Raw genomic sequence first — 15,984 nt, 5'->3', positions numbered from 1 at the left:
GTAGAAACATTCTGAATGCAAGATTTTTTAAAAAGTTATGTATTTTGCAGTGAGTAGGATTCGAACCTACGTTTGAAAGTTCCTTAATCACCCAGCCGTCACTATACTTAGTAGTGTTAAAGTATATATGAAGACAGCAGGATATATTTTGTTATTTTAAATTTTGAGAGTATTGATTATGATATTCGGTATTTAATTTTTTATACTAGAATTGATTTGGTTGGTAGACACAAATGGACTAATTACTCATAGCAAGCAGTTTCTGTTGATATAAAGTTTCCAAACCTTTGGAAAAAGAGATGGTAGTTTAGCGTCTTCTTATGAAGTCTGTCATTGATATTGCCTGGAAAAGTTTGATTTTGCCAGTGTAGGGTATATCTTAAGCATTTTATTTGCAACATGCTTTCAAAGTGTACTAAATTTTGCAGTGAGTAGGATTTGAACCTATGCTGAGAAATTCTTTCCGATTTCTATACAGGTGAGTTAACTGGTTGGCCATCACCATTTAAATGGTGTAAAGCCACAGGTCTTGCTATTTTTAGTTTTACTGCTAACGTTCATTTAAGCCTTTATAAACTTCAATATCTGGACTCCTGGATACTAAAAAAAAAAAACCAAAATGATGACGCTGTCTTTAATAATCAGTATAGGTAAGAAAGCCATTAGAATAGAGAAGAGATTGAGGGTTTCTACTACTAGCCGAAGAGCATAACTAATAATCATCATAGCTATTCAAAGCCTTCTTAGGGGAAATAATATGAGGGTTTGCTGCCAAATATAAGGCTACTGTTGGGCTTCATTGCTCTCACCAGACCATTGAGTCCTACTGCTTGTTACGGTTGGCTTTTTCAGTATTTACCCCTCCTGTTTTATCCTTGCTTGAGCCAGGTATGAGGGATCATTCATCTTCATGCCCTCAGACAACAGTTATTTTGAATGTTCTCATTAAAGGCCTTCCTCAAAATAGGATATGAAACTGAAATTTATATTGAGAGGAAAAGTTATTATAAGAAAATATGATGCACAGTGTGGAATGAAAAGCAATATTAGGCCAGCAAATAATTCAAGAGCAAACTGCATGGCAATGAAGAGATTACCCAATTAGCTGGACAGTAGATAAAATTAATTCTTGTAATCACAACATAAACATTTTATAATAGTATACAAATACCTAAGGGACATTTTCTTATGTAGTTCTGTCATTCCAGTCTGTTACACTCCTAACCCACTTTAGCTTGCTATGTGGCAAATAACATTATTGGCGCAAATGTGTACAGACAACTTTTACACTGATTTATGTGACAGAACATAGTCGGTACAAGTTGTGGCTGCTCTCAGTTCCTCCTTTCTAAAAAATGTCTCACATTTCGCAGTGAGTAGGATTCGAACCTACGCGGGAAGATCCCATCTGATTTCTAGTCAGACGCCTTAACCACTCGGCCATCACTGCAATGAAAATGTTGGTAGGATCTCTTGTGCCACAAAATAACAGCAGTTTTGAGTTTTAATTTATTTTGTTTTTAACTTGAGAGTTCAATGATTTTTTCTCCCTCCCAGAAGAACTGACTGATGAATAACTTTACAAGGGTTACAGTGCAAATGACCTGTTTAAAACTGGAGTAAAATTTTTTTGTTTTTGCAACTGAGTCAAATCTACTAGCAAAAGAAGGAAGGTAGCTAGTGATTGGCCAAAGTTGAAAATCCAACGGTGAAAATTTTCCTAACAGTTTTAAAAACAAGTGCCTCCCATATTGTTAAATTTCTAAATGTTAGTTTATTTTTTATCTAATGATCTTTCTGGGCAGTTTCATCCAAACGTACTGTTTGTGCAAGATTTTCATTTTTATTCACAATAAAATCTAATAACAAAGCAGTCTTTTGAGAATTTGTTGCCAGCTGAAGGTATGGGTTTTTCTCCCACTAATGCAGCTTAGTCTGTCTCTGTCAGCTGCACAATAAGGTACTTGTCACAGACATGTATACAATTATTGCTTGGCAGTTCATGTTTAAAATCAACCCAGTTCCACGCAGTGAGTAGGATTCGAACCTACGCGGGAAGATCCCATCTGATTTCTAGTCAGACGCCTTAACCACTCGGCCATCACTGCACAGAAAACGTTCTATGATATAGCTGTGGAATTTTCGTATGAATAGTAACTACACCAGTGTGATATTGCTCTGTCAGATATTTTGAGGCTATTAGTGGCTGTTTAGTAGAGTTGCCCATTGGAGTTTGGCGTTGTGTCACAAACGGATGTTACCACCACATTTTTTAATTAGTGCCGATAGTGTTGGCAGTAGCTTTCAAAATCTTCTGGATTGCAAAGTGAGAATAATCCGAACCTATGGAGGAAGATTTAATTTGATTTGAAATGAGACACTGCACTAGATGGCTGTCAGTGGAACAGCAATGAGACTGATACGTGAAAGAGTTACCCTCTTGAAACTACAGTTTAGATCCGAGTCATATTGCTCAGACAGATATATTGAGGATATTGACGAGGTTATAGGCTTCTGGATGGGTTGGGTACTTTCATTTGATGGAATTATGAATACGCGCATTTATTCGTATTTTGTGCCCAAACATTAAAATGAATGAAATCCAAACATTTCCAATTTAAAACTAACTTTTAATAAAGGTACAAAATATGCTGCATTTTAGGCAGGAAATGGATTCAATAAAGGAAAAAGCGTAATATTTTGAAACGAAATTATGACAATAATCTAGAGAATAGTGTTTTCTTGGGAAGTAGACAGGCAGAGTATGTTAGATTAGGCCTTTGGTTTCTCATTGTTCTTTAAATTTATGAACAGATGGTTACAATAGTCGATTAGATATGGATTTAACAAAATTCAATAAGAGGTGCTAAATGTTTTCGGTGATTCAGCACTAAGGTTATACCACTGTGGCAGATGAAGTCTTCTAACCTTCAGGTTGGCACTGTGCCTCAGCGAACCTACAAGCATTATTTAAAGGCAATGCCGTTTTCTCTAAAGTTTCTTTCTCTTACTAGGAATCGGACAGATTGAGGAATATTTTATCTGATTTTCCGTCGGACCCCTTAACAGCCCTGCCAGTGCACAAGATTGGCTCCTGAGAATGACCTAGTGGTACTGCTCAAGACTGTTAACGGTTAAAAAGGCTTAGGAGTTATTGTTTGTAGGGATCCTTCAGTTTGATTGATTGAATAGTATGTCTCTTTACTTTCTGTTCGGACGTCGAAATAATTGAATGGATGACAATTGCAATCTAGAATTTGTAGTTAAGAAAATTTCCATGAAAGTAAAAGATATAATGCGTCAAGACTTTAAACTAAGCTGAAGTTGCCACAGGTAAGGAAAGGCACATTCCTTTTAGAATTAAGTGATGACGATTTAAAGAATGATTATACGTGAAAGAATGAAACAGGATGTGTTGGATTTGATTTCTGTTTTCTCAGTCTGTTTTAGAAAATGAATGGTGAACATTTTCTTAAGCAAGTAAGAGGAAGAGATTAGGATAGAAAGAGTACTGACGAAGACTGCTTTGCAAACTTGGTGCATATTGAGAGACCTTCAAGTGCATTAAGGGAAAAGGTATATGCCGAGAGACAGAACCTGTGACTTTCTCTATAGGACATTGATCAGGCTTTTGAAATTGTTTTATTTGAGTATCCTAGACTTCTGTTTTCTTTACGTATCTGGATGTAAGTAGGTGGACATAAGATTACACTGATTGAATATCCATTTAACGTTATCGAACATTGTATGAACTCTAGCTTGACAAAGTGTCATTCATGGCGTTTTCTGCCGATTTTTCTTGTCAGTGCCTTTCTAAGATCTTTACCTTTCATAGAGTAGGATTCAAGCTACTCGGAAGAGCTCGTGTGAAATCCTGTCGGACTGTTTTAAACACTACTCAGTTCGTGTAGCAAGAAAACAGCTATCAGAATGACACATGTAACTGTACCGTTTAGAGAAATTAGTCTGGACCTTAGCATTGTTATTTTGTTATATATTATGAGGCTGACGATGGAGTTATTTAATAATAAGCGCCTGGTTTAAGAGGTGTTTTTATTTGATGTAGTATCCAGGCACTGAAATGAATAAAAGCTAAACATTTTTGAACTGTGGAGAACTTAAAAGTTTGTATGGAGGCACAAAAGATGCTGAATCCCAGATAGCCTTCACCAAAGCAGATATTATCAATAGGAAGAAATTTATTTCATAATATGACAGAACCTGGCCTTGCTTTCCTGATGTAGTCTAGAGGTATCTCTGCTTAATACAAAGTTTCCCTTACAATGATACATAAAATAATGGCACTGTGCCATCAACGGAGCTTAATGGCAGGCTTGAAATAGTGCCTGTGTGCCATTGCATGCCTTTCTAAAATCTCTGGGCTGTGCAGTGAATAGGATTCGAACCTACACGGGCGGATCCCATCTGATTTCCAAAGCTTAGATTAATTTTGGAATTTTGATTGCATCTGGTATCGAATTCGTTCAAGTTTTTTGAATTTGCAGTGATTCATAATTTTCTGTCTATCGACATAGGATAGATGTAGTGATGTAAACTGATTGCACCAAGAGGCATTAAAGTGTTTCATGAAGTTTGATAACACAAACCTCAAAAAGAGAAAAGTCAGAGAATTACCTATCTTTTTTTATTACTAGTATGCCCATTTAGATACGAAGTAAATTCTTTATAAGCAAGTGACTGCTTTTTCGAGGACATAAGAAGTTGATAGGATTGGGAAAACAGTTATGTAGGTTTCTAGTGTAAGGAACTCTTGGGGAAGTCTATGGACCCTTTGTTATGTGGCCATTTCAGTTGAACTCCATAGATAGAAATGCTTTTTTGAACACTTTCAGTGGTTACTCTGGAACATTTTCTTGGCAGAAGGGTTTTAAAAGCTACTGCATTGCGCAGTGAGTAGGATTCGAACCTATGCGGGAAGATCCCATCTGATTTCTAGTCAGACGCCTTAACCACTCGGCCATCACTGCATAGAAAATGTACAAGTCATTTCTTGCTGTAGATGAATTATGGTGGTACTGTGTGGCATTTCTTTTTATGTTATATCATTTACCTCTAAGTTTTTAAAGTTTGTTGTCGAGGTTCGTTTTTTATTAACTAGTTTAGGTAGGATTTTTATTTTCGTTGCTTTCAAAATTTAGATAAATGCATTTACCAAATGATGTAAAGACATTAGTCTTGGAAAATAAATATGGAATTCAAGGATGTTTTTCCATCATTCAATAATACTGCATTGCAGTTGTCTAGAGAATTCTTTTATAGAGACCTATGTAATTTTTTGTTTATTAATTTTTGTATTGATTTTCCATCCCGTAACGATAGTTAAACTTGTGAGTCTGATATGGATTGACTTCTTATATTAATTTGTCTACTTATATTATTTTGTCAATTCTTTTTTAGTAGAATTTGAATAAAAGCATTAAGTTCCCAAGAAATTGTAAAAAAATAAAAAAGATAATGATCAGAGCAGTATTCTTCTTGGTTTATTAGAAGTATGGCCATTGTAAATAAGAAAGGATTCTTTATTGGCATTTACACACTTATCATGTGAGCACGAGAAGTTTTTATTAAAAGGATTGGGACTATGTGAAAATAAAGAGTTTTCCTGTGTTAGGGGCTCTGGGGAGGTATATGTACCTTTTAGAATGTCATTATTGCAGATGAACTTCTTAGAATGAGATGCTAGCATTAATTTTGTAACGTGTACCCAGGAACATTTTCTTGCCTATAGGTTTTTAAAAGCACTGCATTTCGCAGTGAGTAGGATTCGAACCTACGCGGGAAGATCCCATCTGATTTCTAGTCAGACGCCTTAACCACTCGGCCATCACTGCATTAAAATTACGTGTGTGATCTCATGTGAAAAAAAATATGCTGAATAAATACATGAAAGCTAAATCCTAGATGGTTATAACATGGCAAATATATTTTAGTGGTTTTAGGATTCTGGAGGCACAGATCGAAACGGGTGCTACTGGTTATAGAAGGTTAAATGAGAGGCTTATTTAATTAAGTATTGAATTGTTCTAATTCATTTTGCAAAACCTATTTCTACGGAAATTAATTTTTTGAAAATAAACTACCACATATTCTTTATGAAAAGACGAGAGGAAAATTGAACGATAACAGAAGTATAATTGGTGCTGGTATTAGTAATGATTTCTGAATAATTTAGAGTTTAAAAACTAAGAAGATAAGTTGTGAAACTATTATTGAATTTAGGGTGAATGATGGTTGAAGGAAAGTGACTAAACGCTAACAAAAGAAAGAAATAATTTTTTTCGTTGCAGCAGTTTTGCTTTATTGAGAAAATTTCACCAAGAACATTTTGAACATATTTTTAAAGTTTCTAGATATAATGAAGTACTGAAAATTGTGGATGCATATAGCATATCATTTTACATCCATACATTACAATTTAAGAATATCTGTGTGCAACATATCCTAACAATTTTCTTATGGTGCGTTACTATCTGTTGAAGTCGTTGATCCTATTGAAGTGGCATGTTGCCAATTGCTCAATGTGTTGCCACGCATACACCTGGTGGAAATATTGCCTGTTTTCATGTGGCAACAAGTGATGTTCACTTAAAATCAGCGAATTTCGCAGTGAGTAGGATTCGAACCTGTGTTGGAAGGTCCAATATCATTTCTAATCAGACGCCTTAACCACTCGGCCATCACTTCATCGCAAATGATAATTGATTTCTTGCTAAAATTGATCACCAAGGTATTGTACGGCATTTCTTTCAATGTTATATCATTTATCTCTCCATTTTTCAAGTTTATTGTTGAGGTTCATTTTTTGTAAATGTGGGTAGAATTTTTTTTTGGTTGTTTTCGGAAATTAGATAAATGTGTTTGCCAAATGATGTAAATTCATTGGAAGTCTTGGAAACTGAAGGATAATTTTCCATCAGTCAGTATTACTGCATTGCAGATGTCTTGAGAATTCTTTTTTAGAGATCTACGTTACTTTTATCGTAAAAATGCAGTTTATTAATCCTTGTATTGATTTTTCATCCCGTAATGATAATTAAGCTTGTGAGTTTGGTATGAATAAACTACTTTCATTATTTCTTCTATGCTTATTGAGCAAGATTTGAATATAAGTATTAAAATTCCATAAAACTGGAAAAAATGAAAAAGAATTATCAGAGGAGTATCCTTCATAATTTATTAGAAAGATGCCCATAAGAAAGGATTCTCTATTGGCATTTACACACTTATCTTGAGAGCATAAGATATTAAAAGGACTGGGAGCGCATAAAAATAATTTGGGTTTCCAGTTTAAGGGATTTTGAGGAGGTACATTTACCTTTCGGAATATCATCATTGCAAATGTGCTTCATAGATTGACATGCTAGATTAAATTTTGCAACGTGTACCCGGGAACATTTTCTTGCCTGTACTGTAGGTTCGAATCCTACTCACTGCATTTCACAGTGAGTAGGATTCGAATCTACGCGGGAAGATCCCATCTGATTTCTAGTCAGACGCCTTAACCACTTGGCCATTACTGCACAGAAAACATTTTAAGATATAGCTGTGGAGTTTTCGTATGAATATTTACTTTCCTGGAACTTTAACTACACCAGTGTGATATTGCTCTGTCAGATATTTTGAGGCCATTAGTGGCTATTTAGTAGGGTTTCCATTGATGAAGCAGCACATATCTTTGTTTTGTATCCAGGTGATAAAATGAATGATTAAAAGCTTTTTCAATTTATTGCAAGAACTGAGAGCATTATTTTTCATGAAGATGTAATATGTACTGAATCCTTGGTAGATTTCACAAAGCCGAAATAATCACAATCCTTTGTAATAACCGAATTGCTCACTTAATGAAGCAGAAACAAAATGGTGGTTCCTTAGGTTAAAAATCAAAGTATTGCATTTTTGTTTAAAAATTCTTTTGGGTGTAATTATTTAGATGGAATCTGGCGTCGACTTACTGTGTTAGGTATTTTTTCAGTATGCTGTAGAATTGAAAGGAAAAGATTTACCATACAGCTTTATCAGAAGAAATTGGAGAGAGATATATATCAAAGACAGAGGCCAATTTGTAAACTTATTTCAAGTTTTTATAGCGTTTCTGAATACTTTGTAATTTGCTACAAAATAACAACGAAACTTAGGAAATCCATATATTAAAGTAATTACAGAATGGGAATTTACGTGTGAGACAACGTAAGCGAACTTGTAGCTGCATATTTAGTTGCTTATATAGTTATGCTTCGAAAAAACCGTTTCTTGAGCATGCTGTAATGAACTTCTATAATACTAAGGCTCTAGACTCAGGATTTAGTTAAATTATGTAATACTTTTGTTGAATGCACTGTTATGCGTTCAACATAATTTTAGAGTTCTTCTAACCCTTATCCCAGTTGGCATGTCGCCGAAGCAGATTAACTCGTCGAACCTTGGAATTTGGCGCTGTGCCACAAACGGATGTTACCACCACATTTTTTAATTAGCGCCGACAGTGTTGGCAGTAGCTTTCAAAATCTTCTGTATTGTGCAGTGAGAATAATCCGAACCTACGGAGGAAGATTTAATTTGATTTAAAATAAGACACTGCACTAGATGGCTGTCAGTGGAACAGCAATGAAACTGATACATGGAAGACTTACCCTCTTGAGACTGCAGTTTAGATCCGAATCATATTGCTCAGACAGATATATTGAGGATATTGATGAGGTTATAGGCTTCTGGATGGGTTGGGTCCTTTCATTTGATGGAATTATGAATACGCGTATTTATTCGTATTTTGTGCCTAAACGTTAGAATTAATGAAATCCAAACATTCCAATTTAAAACTAACTTTTCATAATGGTACAAAATATGCTTCATTTTAGGCAGGAAATGGATTCACTAAAGGAAAAGCGTAATATTTTGAAACGAAATTTTATAACAATAATCTAGAGAATAGTGTTTTCTTGGGAAGTAGACAGGCAGAGTATGTCAGATTAGGCCTTTGGGTTTTCATTGTGTTCTTTCAATCTAGGAACAGATGGTTACAATAGTTGATTAGATATGGATTTAACAAAATTCAATAAGAGGTGCTAAACGTTTTCGGTGATTCAGCACTAAGGTTATACCACCGTGGCAGATGAACTCTTCTAACCTTCAGGTTGGCACTGTGCCTCATAGAACCTGCAAGCATTATTTAAAGGCAATGCCGTTTTCTCTGAAGTTTCTTTCTCTTACTAGGAATCGGACAGATTGAGGAATATTTTATCTGATTTTCCGTCGGACTCCTTAACCGCCCTGTCATTGCACAAGATTGGTTCCTGAGAATGACCTAGTGGTACTGCTCAAGACTGTTAACGGTTAAAAAGGCTTACGAGTTGTTGTTTGTTTGGATCCTTCAGTTTGATTGAATTAATAGTATGTCTCTTTACTTTCTGTTCAGACGTCGAAATAATTGAATGGATGACAATTGCAGTCTAGAATTTGTAGCTAAGAAAATTTCCATGAAAGTAAAAGATATAATGCGTCAAGACTTCAAACTAAGCTGAAGTTGCCACAGGTAAGGAAAGGCACATTCATTTCAGAATTAAATAATGACTATTTAAAGAATGATTACACGTGAAAGAACGAAACAGGGTGTGTTGTATTTGATTTCTGTTTTCTCAGTCTGTTTTAGAAAATGAATGGTGAACATTTTCTTAAGCAAGTGAGAGGAAGAGATTAGAATAGAAAGAATACTGACAAAGACTGCTTTGCAAACTAGGTGCATATTAAGAGACCTTCAAGTGCCTTAGGGGAAAAGGTATGTGTCGAGAGACAGAACCCGTGACTTTCTCTATAGGACACTGATTAGGCTTTTGAAATTGTTTTATTTGAGTATCCTAGACTTCTGTTTTCTTTACGTATCTGGATGTAAGTAGGTGGACATAAGATTACACTGATTGAATATCCATTTAACGTTATCGAACATTGTATGAACTCTAGCTTGACAAAGTGTCATTCATGGCGTTTTCTGCCGATTTTTCTTGTCAGTGCCTTTCTAAGATCTTTACCTTTCATAGAGTAGGATTCGAAGCTACTCCGGAAGAGCTCGTGTGAAATCCTGTCGGACTGTTTTAAACACTACTCAGTTCGTGTAGCAAGAAAACAGCTATCAGAATGACACATGTAATTGTACCCTTTAGAGAAATTAGTCTGGACCTTAGCATTGTTATTTTGTCATATATCATGGGGCTGACGATGCAGTTATTTAATACTAAGTGCCTGGTTAAGAGATGTTTTTATTTGATGTAGTATCCAGGCACTGAAGCGAATGAAAGCCAAACATTTTTGAACTGTGGAGAACTTAAAAGTTTGTATGGAGGCACAAAAGATGCTGAATCCCAGATAGCCTTCACCAAAGCAGAAATTATCAATAGGAAGAAATTTATTTTATAATTAAAGTATGTTAGTAAATTTGGAGAATAATGGTTTAATGGAAAATAAGATCATAATATGATAGAACCTGGACTTGCTTTCCTGGTGTAGTCTAGAGGTATCTCTGCTTAATAGAAAGTTTCCTTTAGAATGATACCTAAACATACTTAATGTTAGGTTGCTAGATAGAGTTAAGTTATGTAATAGAACAACTCCTTGAATCTGAAATAGTGGCACTGTGCCATCAACGGAGCTTAATGGCAGTCTTGAAATAGTACCTGTGTGCCCTTGCAAGCCTTTCTAAAATCTCTGGGCTGTGCAGTGAATACGATTCGAACCTACACAGGCAGATACCATCTGATTTCCAAAGCTTAGATTAATTTTGGAATTTTGATTGCATCTGGTATCAAATTCGTTCAGGTTTTTTGAATTTGCAGTGATTCATAATTTTCTGTCAAAGGATATAGATGTTGTGATGTAAACTGATTGCACCAAGAGGCATTAAAGTGTTTCATGAAGTTGGATAACATAAACCTCAAAAAGAGAAAAGTGAGAGAATTATCTTTTTTTTTATTACTAGTATGCCCCTTTTAGATAAGAAGTAAATTCTTTATGAGCAAGTGACTGCTATTTCGAGTACATAAGAAGTTAATAGGACTGGGAAAACAGTAATGTAGGTTTCTAGTGCAAGGAACTCTTGGGGAAGTCTATGGACCCTTTGGCATGTGGCCATTTCAGTTGAACTCCATAGATAGAAATGCTCTCTTAAACACTTTCAGTGGGTACTCTGGAACATTTTCTTGGCAGAAGGGTTTTAAAAGCTACTGCATTTCGCAGTGAGTAGGATTCGAACCTACGCGGGAAGATCCCATCTGATTTCTAGTCAGACGCCTTAACCACTCGGCCATCACTGCATAGAAAATGCGCAAGTCATTTCTTGCTGTAGATGAATTAGGTAGGTACTGTATGGCATTTCTTTTTGTTATATCATTTACCTCTAAATTTTTAAAGTTTGTTGTCGAGGTTCGGTTTTTTTAAACTAGTTTAGGTAGGATTTTTATTTTGGATGCTTTCAAAATTTAGATAAATGCATTTACCAAATGATGTAAAGATATGAGTCTTGGAAATTAAATATGGAATTCAAGGATGTTTTCCATCAGTCAACAATACTGCATTGCAGGTGTCTAGAGAATTCTTTTATAGAGATCTATGTAATTTTTTGTTTATTAATTTTTGTATTGATTTTTCATCCCATAACGATACTTAGATGTGTGAGTCTGATATGGATAGACTACTTATATTATTTTGTCAATCCTTATTGAGTAGGATTTGAATAAAAGCGTTAAGTTCCCAAGGAATTGTAAAAAATAAAAAAAGAGAATGATCAGAGAAGTATCCTTCTTGGTTTATTAGAAGCAATGGCCATTGTAAATAAGAAAGGATTCTTTATTGGCATTTATGCACTTATCTTGTGAGCACAAGAAGTTAAAAGGATTGGGACTATGTGAAAATATAAGAGTTTTCCTGTGTTAGGGGCTCTGGGGAGGTATATGTACCTTTCGGAATGTCATAATTGCAGATGAGTTTCTTAGAATGAAATGCTAGCATTAATTTTGTAACGTGTACCCAGAAACATTTTCTTGGCTGTAGGTTTTTAAAAGCACGGCATTTCGCAGTGAGTAGGATTCGAACCTACGCGGGAAGATCCCATCTGATTTCTAGTCAGACGCCTTAACCACTCGGCCATCACTGCATTAAAATTTCGTGCGTGATCTCGTGTGACAAAAAAGAAAAAAGAAAATAAAAATCAATAAACAAATGAAAGCTAAATCCTAGATGGTTATAACATGGCAAATATATTTTAGTGGTTTTAGGATTCTGGAGGCACAGAACGAAACAGGTGCTACTGGTTATAGAAGGTTAAATGAGAGGCTTATTTAATTAAGTATTGAATTGTTCTAATTCATTTTGCAAAACCTATTTCTACGGAAATTAATTTTTTGAAAATAAACTACCACATATTTTTTATGAAAAGACGAGAGGAAAATTGAACGGTAACAGAAGTATAATTGGTGCTGGTATTAGTAATGATTTCTGAATAATTTAGAGTTTAAAAACTAAGAAGATAAGTTGTGAAACTATTATTGAATTTAGGGTGAATGATGGTTGAAGGAAAGTGACTAAACGCTAACAAAAGAAAGAAATAATTTTTTTCCTTGAAGCAGTTTTGCTTTATTGAGAAAATTTCACCAAGAACATTTTGAACATAATTTTAAAGTTTCTAGATATAATGAAGTACTGAAAATTGTGGATGCATATAGCATATCATTTTGCATCTATACATTACAATTTAAGAATATCTGTGCGCAACATATCCTTACAATTTTCTTATGGTGCGTTACTACCTGTTGAAGTTGTTGATCCTATTGAAGTGGCATGTTGCCAATTGCGCAATGTGTTGCCACGTACACACCTGTTGGAAATATTGTCTGTTTTCACGTGGCAGCAAGTGATGTTCACTTAAAATCACCGATTTTCGCAGTGAGTAGGATTCGAACCTGTGTTAGAAAGTCCAATTTTATTTCTAAATTGACGCCTTAACCACTCGGCCATCACATCATAACAAAACAAAATTGATTTCTTGCTGAAATTGATCACCAAGGTATTGTACGGTTTCTTTCTGTTATATCATATATACTTCTCCATTTTTCAAGTTTATTGTTGAGGTTCATTTTTTGTAAATGTGGGTAGAATTTTTATTTTGGTTGTTTTCGGAAATTAGATAAATGTGTTTGCCAAATGATGTAAATTCATTGGAAGTCTTGGAAATTCAAGGATAATTTTCCATCAGTCTTTTTTAGAGATCTACGTTACTTTTATCGTAAAAATGCACAGTTTATTAATCCTTGAATTGATTTTTCATCCCGTAATGATAATTAGGCTTGTGAGTCTGGTATGAATAGACTACTTTCATTATTTTTTCAATGCTTATTGAGCAGGATTTGAATATAAGTATTAAAATTCCATAAAACTGGAGAAAATGAAAAAGAGAATTATCAGAGGAGTATCCTTCATAATTTATTAGAAAGATGCCCATAAGAAAGGATTCTCTATTGGCATTTACACACTTATCTTGAGAGCATAAGAAATTAAAAGGACTGGGAGCACATAAAAATAATTTGGGTTTCCAGTTTAAGGGACTTTGAGGAGGTACATTTACCTTTCGGAATATCATCATTGCAAATGAGCTTCATAGATTGACATGCTAGATTAAATTTTGCAACGTGTACTCGGGAACATTTTCTTGCCTGTACTGTAGGTTCGAATCCTACTCACTGCATTTCACAGTGAGTAGGATTCGAATCTACGCGGGAAGATCCCATCTGATTTCTAGTCAGACGCATTAACCACTTGGCTATTACTGCACAGAAAACATTTTATGATATAGCTGTGGAGTTTTCTTATGAATATTTACTTTCCTAGAACTTTAACTACACCAGTGTGATATTGCTCTGTCAGATATTTTGAGGCCATTAGTGGTTATTTAGTATCGTTTCCCATTGATGAAGCAGCACATATCTTTGTTTTGTATCCAGGTGATAAAATGAATGATTAAAAGCTTTTTCAGTTTATTGCAAGAACTGAGAGCATTATTTTTCATGAAGATGTAATATGTACTGAATCCTTGGTAGATTTCACAAAGCCGAAATAATCATAATTCTTTGTAATAACCGAATTGCTCACTTAATTAAGCAGACAGAAAATGGTATTTCCTTAGCATAAAAATCAAAGTATTGCGTTTTTCTTTAAAAATTCTTTTGGTTGTAATTATTTAGATGGAATCTGGCGTCGACTTATTGTGTTAGGTATTTTTTTCAGTATGCTGTAGAATTGAAAGGAAAAGATTTACCATACAGCTTTATCAGAAGAAATTGTAGAGATATATATCAAAGACAGAGGCCGCTTTGTAAACTCATTTCAAGTTTTGATAGCGTTTCTGAATGCTTTGTAATTTGCTAAAAACTAATAACGAAAATTGGGAAACCCATATATTAAAGTAATTACAGAATGGGAATTTACGTGTGAGACAACGTAAGCGAACTTGTAGCTGCGTATTTAATTGCTTATATAGTTATGCTTCGAAAAAACCGTTTCTTGAGCATGCTATAATGAGCTACTATAATACTCAGGCTCTAGACTCAGGATTTAGTTAAAAAAAATTTAATACTTTTGTTGAATGTACTGTTATGCGTTCAACATAATTTTAGAGTTCTTCTAACCCTTAGCCCAGTTGGCATGTCTCCAAAGCAGATTAACTCGTCGAACCTTGGAATTTGGCGCTGTGCCACAAACGGATGTTACCACCACATTATTTAATTAGCGCCGATAGTGTTGGCAGTAGCTTTCAAAATCTTCTGTATTGTGCAGTGAGAATAATCCGAACCTACGGAGGAAGATTTAATTTGATTTAAAATAAGACACTGCACTAGATGGCTGTCAGTGGAACAGCAATGAAACTTACCCTCTTGAGACTGCAGTTTAGACCCGAATCATATTCTCAGACAGATATATTGAGGATATTGATGAGGTTATAGGCTTCTGGATGGGATGGGACCATTCATTTAATGAAATTATGAATACGCGCATTTATTCGTATTTTGTGCCTAAACATTAAAATGAATGAAATCCAAACATTTCCAATTTAAAACTAACTTTTCATAAAGGTACAAAATATGTTGCATTTTAGGCAGGAAATGGATTCCATAAGGAAAAAGCGTAATATTTTGAAACGAAATTATTATAACAATAATCTAGAGAATAGTATTTTCATGGGAAGTAGACAGGCAGAGTATGTCAGATTAGGCCTTTGGTTTTTCATTGTGTCCTTTAAATTTAGGAACAGATGTTTACAATAGTCGATTAGATATGGATTTAACAAAATTCAATAAGAGGTGCTAAACGTTTTCGGTGATTCAGCACTAAGGTTGGCACTGTTCCTCATGGAACCTACAAACATTATTTAAAGGTAATGCCGTTTTCTCTACAGTTTCTTTCGCTGACTAGGAATCGGACAGATTGAGGAATATTTTATCTGATTTTCCGTCGGACGCCTTAACCGCCCTGCCATTGCACAAGATTGGCTCCTGAGAATGACCTAGTGGTACTGCTTAAGACTGGTAATGGTTTAAAAGGCTTAAAAGTTATTGTTTGTTGGGATCCTTCAGATTGATTGAATTAACCGTATGTCTCTTCACTTTCTGTTCAGAAGTTGAATTGAATGGATGACAATTTCAGTGTAATATTTACAGCTAAAAGAATTTCCATGAAGTTAAAGGGATAATGGATCAAGACTTTAAACTAAAGATGAAGTTGCCACAAGGTGATGAAAGGCACATTCATTTTAGAATTAAGTGATGACGTTTTAAAGAATGATTACACGTGAAAGAATGAAACAATATGTGTTGGATTTGATTTCTGTTTTCTGTTTGTTTTAGAAAATGAATGGTGAACATTTTCTTAAGCAAGTGAGAGGGGAGAAATTAGGATAAAAAGAATACTGACGAAGACTGTTTTGCA

At 34.8% G+C, this 15,984-nt stretch overlaps 7 non-coding genes across 7 annotated transcripts; all 7 read right to left on the bottom strand.

Moving 5' to 3' along the window:
* Positions 1–1,368: 1,368 nt before the first annotated feature.
* On the bottom strand, positions 1,369–1,450 carry TRNAS-AGA (transfer RNA serine (anticodon AGA)). Its single transcript has one exon. It is a non-coding gene; the product is annotated as a tRNA-Ser (tRNA).
* Positions 1,451–2,026: 576 nt separating this feature from the next.
* Positions 2,027–2,108, bottom strand: TRNAS-AGA (transfer RNA serine (anticodon AGA)). The gene has a single exon. It is a non-coding gene; the product is annotated as a tRNA-Ser (tRNA).
* Positions 2,109–4,906: 2,798 nt separating this feature from the next.
* Positions 4,907–4,988, bottom strand: TRNAS-AGA (transfer RNA serine (anticodon AGA)). Its single transcript has one exon. It is a non-coding gene; the product is annotated as a tRNA-Ser (tRNA).
* Positions 4,989–5,770: 782 nt separating this feature from the next.
* On the bottom strand, positions 5,771–5,852 carry TRNAS-AGA (transfer RNA serine (anticodon AGA)). The gene has a single exon. It is a non-coding gene; the product is annotated as a tRNA-Ser (tRNA).
* Positions 5,853–7,459: 1,607 nt separating this feature from the next.
* Positions 7,460–7,541, bottom strand: TRNAS-AGA (transfer RNA serine (anticodon AGA)). The gene has a single exon. It is a non-coding gene; the product is annotated as a tRNA-Ser (tRNA).
* Positions 7,542–11,239: 3,698 nt separating this feature from the next.
* Positions 11,240–11,321, bottom strand: TRNAS-AGA (transfer RNA serine (anticodon AGA)). The gene has a single exon. It is a non-coding gene; the product is annotated as a tRNA-Ser (tRNA).
* A 757-nt stretch (positions 11,322–12,078) lies between these two features.
* TRNAS-AGA (transfer RNA serine (anticodon AGA)) lies at positions 12,079–12,160 on the bottom strand. Its single transcript has one exon. It is a non-coding gene; the product is annotated as a tRNA-Ser (tRNA).
* Positions 12,161–15,984: the final 3,824 nt, after the last annotated feature.

Source organism: Macrobrachium rosenbergii, chromosome 13, assembly GCF_040412425.1.
Source record: "Macrobrachium rosenbergii isolate ZJJX-2024 chromosome 13, ASM4041242v1, whole genome shotgun sequence".
NCBI classification, from domain to species: domain Eukaryota; kingdom Metazoa; phylum Arthropoda; class Malacostraca; order Decapoda; family Palaemonidae; genus Macrobrachium; species Macrobrachium rosenbergii.
Note: the sequence above shows the minus strand (reverse complement) of the source record. Positions and strands in the feature narration are given on the sequence as shown.